The sequence below is a fragment of the Leucopleurus acutus genome (genome assembly GCF_964270905.1).
Source record: "Leucopleurus acutus genome assembly, chromosome: 2".
NCBI classification, from domain to species: domain Eukaryota; kingdom Metazoa; phylum Chordata; class Mammalia; order Artiodactyla; family Delphinidae; genus Leucopleurus; species Leucopleurus acutus.
The window spans coordinates 119,370,011-119,376,010 of NC_139143.1; positions in this window are offsets into that span (position 1 = coordinate 119,370,011).

The following is a 6,000-nucleotide window of genomic DNA, read 5'->3' on the forward strand; positions in this document are numbered from 1 at the left end:
GAGAAAGAAAGACATCATGTTTGCCCTCAAGTACCTTACAGTTCAGAAGAAGATAAAACACAATTCTAGTGTAAGTATTCAGTAGTGGTCAGTGTAGAGTGCTGCTTAATATGAGGTCCATTTCTTCCATTTGTTTTTTCTCAGTAACTGCTTCATTGTTCATTATTTTCAGGGTCCACTTCTAATAGAGTATACATTATTTTAAAATAAAACACTTATTTTTGATATTTAATAAATATCTTTTACTTGTTTTAGTTCTGACATTTGGGAGACCATGGAATACAACACTTGGACACCAGATGAGTTCAGTGATCTAAATAAATGTATGACCTAAGATTCTGTTGAGAAAATTTGATCTGTATTTTACAATATGACTTAAGCTCTTTATATCACAGAAACCATTCCAAAAGTTCAAAATATTAATCCATTGCATGAGAAAAAGGAATATCAGTTTTAGGGATGGAAGATTTTTTATTTGCAATGTGGTATAACCCTTGGACAAACACAAAGTAATAAATTAATGCTTTCTGAGCTTGAATTATGCCATTCAGTTTGTTGCTCAGAATTGTTAAAAGAAAAACCAAAACAGAGGCCACATTTTGAATATACTTTTTGACCAAACACTCATAGTTAAATAACCAAAACTTAAACTATCCTGATTTCCCCAAAGTACTGCCTCTGACCTAAAACACAAAAGCTTTCTTCGGGTCAGTGTACACAGTGCTACTCCCATAAAAAGACGTTAAGTTTCTAGTAACCAATCACAAAAAAAAAAAAGAAAAGTACTCCCTCATCCATGCTTTATAAATTCAGCTGTAACTGCTGAATGCTGAGCTTCTAACCACCTTTCAGCTCAAATCGCCCTGTTTGTGAGTAGTGTTTCTTGCTTGATAAAATGTTTATATCAAGTAAAGCTCTCCAAATTTTCTTTTGACAGAACAAGAGAACTATTACAAAGCTAGCGTCTCATCTGTGAATGTTTCCTTGGTACCCAAGACCTGTTTTGGGCACTTAAACTACTTATCTAATGGAAGTTTGAGAGTTCTCTTTTTCGTTTACAGTATTCTATACCTTAAGTTACCTTAGTGACTAATGAGGTTTGTTTCCCAGACTGTACTGACACAGGAAGTTGGTTGAGAAGTTATTACAAGGATTCCAAGTGTCGATAGGACTCTCACAATGTCAGCTCTCCTTTGAAAGAAATTAAAGTCCACACGAGTAGAATGAATACAATTTTGTGAGAAGATATTAGAACCACACCCTCTCTTATCTAAAACTGAATTAGAATGACTCAAATACAGGGACTTCTCAGATACTGAAAACCTGGAGAGTAATTGTGTGGTGAATACTATCATCCCTATATACTCCACACTGTGAAATAGACAATGCATTTCCTGGCCTTTCCAGAAACCAAAAATATATTAGGAAACCAAAACTTTTCCTCCAGAAATAAGTCTTTAGATTGTATCTTTGGAATAATTTCGGATCATTTCCTTGAGACCTTTAACTTTTTTTCGGTAGACTCTAAACTTGGCCATGATGGTGTAGGATGCAAGGACAGTGCTCTCTTTATTTTCCAAGTAGCTTGATCCTTAGCAATAAGGTGAGATGTTTGAATAAACAGGGTTTTTTTCTGCCTGTTAATATTTCCAGAGCACGTAGAGGTCCACCATATCAGAAATGGTGATGCATATTTCTGATCCTTACCTGACCAGGGAAAGCAGCACCACAATTAAAATGCAGTTTCAGGGACTTGCATGGTGGCACAGTGGATAAGACTCTGTGCTCCCAATGCAGGGGTCCTAGGGTCGATCCCTGGTCAGGGAACTAGATCCCACATTCATGCCACAGCTAAGAGTTTGCATGCCACAACTAAGGAGCCCGCCTGCTGCAACTAAGACCCAGTGCAACCAAATAAAAATAAGTAATACATTTTTTTTAAATGCAGTTTCACTAAAATATCATCTCTTAAAGTAATTTCTTATTGTTTGAGTTCATCAAAGGAACTTGTATTTATTTCTTTGTAAGGTATACTGTGCCTCTGAGTGGTGTTTCTGACTATGGAGCAACCATAAATATAATTTAAATATCAGCCTGGAATGGCTTTTGTATATTTAAGTATCTAGTGTTCTTTTGATTCATTCATTAAACAAATATTTATTAAGTCATACTTTATGCCGGATCCTCTGGCTATAGAATTATAAAACAAACAAACCTATCTCCCTGCCTTCAAAGAACTCCAGTGGGGAGAGCCCAAGTAAGAAAGCAAATCCCAAAAGTATGAGAGGTTCTATAACCACTACCTTGTTTTATAATGAAGGCCAAGTTTCTTCTCATGTCTTCTTCAAAGAGCCAGATTAGGTGTGTTTGTAAGTCCCTTGTTGGTAGCTCAGGATGTATTTCCCATCGATATTAACCTGAATGTAGTGATTAGATCACTCAGACCAGAGACACAGATACTCATTCATTTATTTGTTTTCAACTGATGCTGTTTATTTTCCCCATATTTGTCCTAATTTTCCATAATCATAGAAAGAATTACTATGTGAAATAAAATATTCTCTACCATATCATTTCATGAACATAAAATATAGCAAACATTCTATACAATTATCAGAGACATAATATTAAAAATGAAAGCTAATGAAGCATAGTCCTTAGCTTAGGCTAGCAGTTTTCAAACTTTTTGTTTTAGAACTTTTTGTCCTTAAAAATTATTGGGGACCCCAAAGAACTTTCATTTATGTGGTTGCTATCTATCAATATTTACCATGTAGAAATTAAAACTGAGAAAAAAATATATTTTACTTAAAAATAATAACAATAAACCCATTATGTGATAACATACACACATTATGAAAATGACTGTATTTTTCCAAACAAAAAAGCTAATGAGAAGAGTGCCATTATTTTACATGCTTTGCAAATCTCTTTTATGTCTGGCTTAATAGGAGGTAGCTGGATTTATATCTACTTCTGTGTTTAACCTGTTGTGACATACCATTTTGGTTGAAGTATATAAAGAAAAACCTGGCCTCAAACAGGTATGTGGTTGGAAAAGAGGAATATTTAAGAACTTCTTCAGATAGCCATGGATGTTCGTCTTTGATATTACATTAAAATTTGACTAGTTGTAAGTTTTTTAAAGATTAGTTGCAATGTACAATCTGAAATCATATTAAGCAGCTCTTTATGCTCTGTTACATTAAAATCTAATAGTCCATTTTTCATTTTTAATGGATCTTTTACCCATGCATGATTTTGTAATATCATGCATTCACTGGTCATCTGGAAAATATTGGTTCACTGAGTTATGCATTTCTTCTAAAAGTTGACACACTATATTCTACAATATCAAAAAATCACGTTTGTTAAAATCACTACTAGTCTCGTCAGAAAAGTCTTCAGGTACTAGTAGGCTGCCAAGCTTACAATGGGGGATAGAGGTTTTCTGAAATTCTGATTTTCTTGAATAGGGGCTTCCTTTGGCTCCAGGTCACTGATGGTAGTACCTATAATGCAATGCAGGGGATGGAAGCAGAGAATTAGGAGATTTGTGAGTGGTGAGGGCCTCTTGTTGATATATACTTCCAATGGCTGTTTCTCAGGCTAGGCCATCTCACTGTTACCTTTTTCATCTATGGATCCCTGAAAATTGCCTGACTTTTCCATTGCCACCATTAGTTAGCTAGAGCCACCTTATCATTAACTTGAAAATATTTTGGGAGTCTACCGATAGAGACAGTCTGAGGGGTGCTTTGTGGGGGTCCTTCTACCCTGTTCATTTGTGCAAGATGCACATCACCATCCCACCCTATGATGGATCATTAGGCAGCATCTTGGGAGAGCCAAAGTTTATACTATTAGCTGTTTCTGACTAAGGTTTTTCTTCTTTTCCAACCCACGATGGAAAAGAATGCATTCTCATAGCCACTCTTCTTCTTGAGGCAATCAACAAACCTTTTCAATTTTTCTGAAGTTTCCTTTTTTTTTCTTATAGCAACCAGTCGAAATAGAGATAAAAGACTCCTTATTCTTTATCCCTTTACACTCTAATAGGGATGATAAGGTCTTACATAATGTTGGCCTTTGGCTCCACAAAAATTGAAAGAAAGCTAAGCTTCATTTAGGGGAAATAACAAAAGTCAGTAGCTTTCCTGGAATTTCCATCATACGAGCCAGTAGGACCTCTGGGACAGAGAGGTAAGGAGATGGAAGAACAGTCTGAGGAACTGAAGACATGTTCATGAGATCAGCATTCACAGCAGTGATGTGGACAGAAACTGCAGAACTGGATTATACTCTTCTCTATTTTTTCTCTAGGTCACGCCTACTTACTAGATTAACTAGGGTAAAAAAGTGGAGATTAGAGATAAAGGACCCCTCAGTAAGTGACCAGGTTCCAAAAGTTTCCACCATGTACCAGTACCCTCCAGGAAGATTTTGTTGATTTAGTTTCCCTACAATTATCCCTTCTTTATTCTAAAGTCTAGAGTTCAGAGGCAGATTAGTATATTCCAAAATTTGCCTTAGTCCAAGGCACTATTCCTATGACAGAGACATGCTAGGAAGTTCCAGGGTTCTCCAGGGAGCACTAGATGCTAGAACATCTTGTATTTGCTAAAACCTTCAGAAGGCATAATAGAGCTAACTTGAAGTATGATCCATGGCCCAGCAGCAGTGGCATCATCTGGAAGCTCAACAGAAATGCAGAATCTCGGGGTCCATACCCAGGCCAACCGAGAGATCCCCAGGTGATCCGTAAACACATTAAAGTCTGAGAAACACTGCTGAAGATGTGCGTTACATCCCCCACCCATATTAATTTCCACTGATCAGTCAGAGGCCTTGTTTCAGGCCAAAAATTTATTGTTGGTTTATAATATTATTGTTAAAAACAATATTATTTTTTAAATGATTACATTGCTTGAAGGGAAGACAGACTGGTGGAACTACTGCAGAAAGCTAATATATTTGTTTTATTTTTCTAACTTAGTTGTTGCACAGACATGAAATGAAATTTAACAGACCCCTTATCTGACTGGTAGGCAACAGATAAATCCAGGGACCTATAATTATACCTTGTCAGAACAAAATAGCTTTATTTTTCTTTCATGCAACTATCAACAAAAGTGATTCCCAAAGTTTAGTACCAGGACCAGCAGCATCACATCACCTGGGAACTTGTTAGAAGTGCAAATGCCTGGGCTAGCCAAGACCCTCTGAGTCAGGCTCTGAGGATGGAACTCAGAAATCTGTATTTTAATAAGCCCTCTAGGTGATGCTGGTGCATGCCCAAGCTGGAGACCCACTGGTCTTGATCCATAATTATCTTCTGATACATATAAGCCGACCATTTAAGGTTTTTTTTTTTCTCTAGTGTCTAAGGTAAGCGTCCTTAACTGGGAACCAAATCAGCCTCTTCCCATGTCTTCGTTTGGAAAATCTAGGTGCCTACACTAGGTGATACCAAAAGAATGATCACATCAAAATGTTCTCATGGATATACTAAAAAAAAAAAAATGCCCCCAGAACAAAAAAAAAACCCTCTAGAAATGATGATAGAGCTTGTATTGATACAATCGTCACCTTTAGGTAAATAAAAGAGATTGGGCTTCCCTGGTGGCGCAGTGGTTGAGAGTCCGCCTGCCGATCAGGGGACACAGGTTTGTGCCCCGGTCTGGGAAGATCCCACATGCAGCGGAGCGGCTGCACCCGTGAGCCATGGCCACTGAGCCTGCGCATCCGGGGCCTGTTGCTCCGCAACGGGAGAGGCCACAACAGTGAGAGGCCTGTGTACCGCAAAAAAATAAAATAAAATAAAAAAATAAAAGATTAATGACTGCCTACAAAACCATATTTAACTTTTTCCAAAGCTAGTTAAGAATCTGATACTATGGTGTGCCCAGGTGGCCCTTGGACACTCAATTCATTTTTATTACTGCTCACATTAATATTTTGACTGATTAGCCTCATTGTCCAGAAACGACTGATTTTTTA